The sequence below is a fragment of the Histoplasma capsulatum genome, genomic scaffold, assembly GCF_000149585.1.
Source record: "Histoplasma capsulatum NAm1 scaffold_1 genomic scaffold, whole genome shotgun sequence".
NCBI classification, from domain to species: domain Eukaryota; kingdom Fungi; phylum Ascomycota; class Eurotiomycetes; order Onygenales; family Ajellomycetaceae; genus Histoplasma; species Histoplasma mississippiense.
This window is the reverse complement of record NW_001813982.1, coordinates 3,443,512-3,446,179: the sequence shown is the minus strand read 5'-3', so window position 1 is coordinate 3,446,179 and position 2,668 is coordinate 3,443,512.

Genomic DNA, 2,668 nt, shown 5'->3' with positions numbered 1-2,668 from the left:
GCCCATGTATCAATCCTTGGGAATCATGGTAACTGCCTATCGAGAGTATCGGGACAGTCATGAGGAGCCAAAAATACTAAACCCCTCCTCAAACACACAAACCACACACACGGCATACACACGCACACATACACACATACATACATACATATACATACCCTTTTCACGAGGATTTGTTTCTCGTTTAACGCAAATCGAGCGATATAAAAAAAAATACTACTAGTACACCCACATTGGCAAAAGGTCCGCATTAGAATAAATGAGTGAACGCGTCCCACATTTTTTTTTTTTTAAAAAAAAAAAAAAAAAAAGGTAAACGAACTCTGCACTATCCGTTCGCAGGCCCCCAGTGTTGGTATGCGGGTGTGATGAGAGTTTGTTTATGCAGTACGGAGTACATACCTTTACTTCAGAATGTCCCTTTTTGGGTTGCTAACTAACCTACGAAATGAATGAACACAAAGCGCGGCGGAGATATTTTAAACCCCTGCATGCACACACTGCAACAGTTCTCTTCTTGTTGCGCGCGGACACCACGCGCGAGATACCGGAGTAGTTTTCTTTTGCACTCCTTCAGTCACACAAAGTAGTTAACTAGCTAGTCCAAAAGCAACGGTCGATCGACATTCCAAAGTTCCAATATGTTGATCGTGATATATACTGCGTACAAAGCGCCCTTCGTATGATGAAGCCGGACAGGAGAGGACAGGCCAGTGTCGGGGGGGGGGGTTGCTTGTGCATTGCTACAGCGCAAGGGACCAGCCAGGTAGGAAGAGGAAAGATTCCCGACTTCTCCCTATCATGTATAAAATGGATTTTTTCCCTCCTCTCCCCATGTTGGAGAATTCGGGCACACAAGTGTTATATATTGTGGTCTGTATCAAGCAAAAGCAAGGGTAAGCCCCGTCATCCATCCATACTGCAGCTGATTTTCGGCGATGGAAGCTATATACCTAGTGACCTAGTGTATGTTGTATCTTCCTGTAAAAGATATTTTCGAATGGATACGCAGTAGCTATTGGCAGAATCATCCTCGACATAATAACTAACTATATCGACGAATACAATTAAAAAGAAAAAAAATTAAAAGAAAGAAAAGAAAGAAAGAAAGAAAGAAAATAAATGCATATGCAGACCGAGCAATATTCCCATGTTTACAGCAAGCCAAACATCCTATGCATGCTACCTATGTACGCATCGGATAATACCAGACAAAAACTGCTACTGGGAATCAAGCGCAAGGTCTAGGTCCCTGCCTGTCAGACCACCACGCTCAGCAGCCGCATAAGGAAATGCTGCGAGCCCAGATGTTCTCGGTGCATAATTTTAAAACATCGGAATGATGTTGCATATTTGATGTGTGTGCGGGGATGGGAGAGGGAGGGGAGGGGGAGCTCCAAACAGTTCCAGAAAATTTGGGCCAACCGATGATACCTAGATGTAGATGGAATAGTTGGTGAAAGGGTAACAAATGTGTGCGCGGATTGGCATGATATATACGGGAGTACAAGGCACGTCATTGTTCCAATTTCCCCAAAAAAAAAAAAAAAAAAAAAAAAAAAAAAAAAGGAGTGGGGCGCAGAAGCAGTTTCATTTGTAGAAAGCTCACCGTCGCTTGTTCTTATTTCCCGTAAAGTCGGGACAAATAGTTTTTAGTATCTCTCAAAATTTTAAGGAATTTGGATTTTGGCTCCCTTGGTAAAAGGGGTCTTGTCTCTCAAGTTCCAACTCCTCCATCGATTAACTCAAAAAAGTTCGGTCCTCCAGCGGAGTTCTATCCATGGATCAATGAATGGGAGCTATAGAGACGCATGGACACTGAGACACCCCACATTGTTTCGGAGGCACCGGAGCTGTGAAAGAGGTCCCTCTGGATCCTGACATTAATAGAATTATCCGTCGGTTTGCAAGCGGGCGGACGATCTTCAGGCTGCTGAAGACGGGGAATAAGATAAGGAAGAAGTCTTCCAACCACACAGGCAGCAGAAGATGCAACTCTAACTCGTTACGGGTTATAAAACCGCCGCCTGTAAAATAAGAAACCTTGAAATATAAAAAGAGCAACACTAGGCCGTATTGATCATAGTCAGGTACCTCTACCTTCTGAACCAACGGATCCAGGGCTCTTCCCCTGAGGCTAAGCTTATCCGGAGAGGGACAAAAGTCATGGCTGTCGCCAACAGCGAGTCCATGCGTATTTTGGTTGTGAAGTATTTATTAGCTAGACAAGTGAATGTGTGCAGGAACAAGATGCTGTTCTTTCAGTACGAATTTCTACGCTCAATACTAAGGCATGGAACGGGCAACAGATTTCAGATTTCTGCACAGGAGCCCGGTATCCTGTGGCTGGGTAAATTGATTTCATGCAGCAACAGCAGCAACAGCAGCAACAGCAAAGAGCAGCAACGGGCATCCGGCCGTTTGGTATTGGCGCCCAAAAATACCCCGCAGGGGAAGGGTTGCCCTGGTAAATAACAACCCAATACGGCCAATACGGCCAATACGGCCAAATGCGCCTGCACCCATACGGTGTCTCCTGACCAAACGGTTTTCTCCTTCTCCTTTTCGCTGGGACAAGTCTCTCTCTTCTCATTCCAGTTCTCTCTCACTCGCTCATCTCATCTCATCTCATCTCGTCCCTCCATCTTCTCTCTCTCATCTCTTCTCT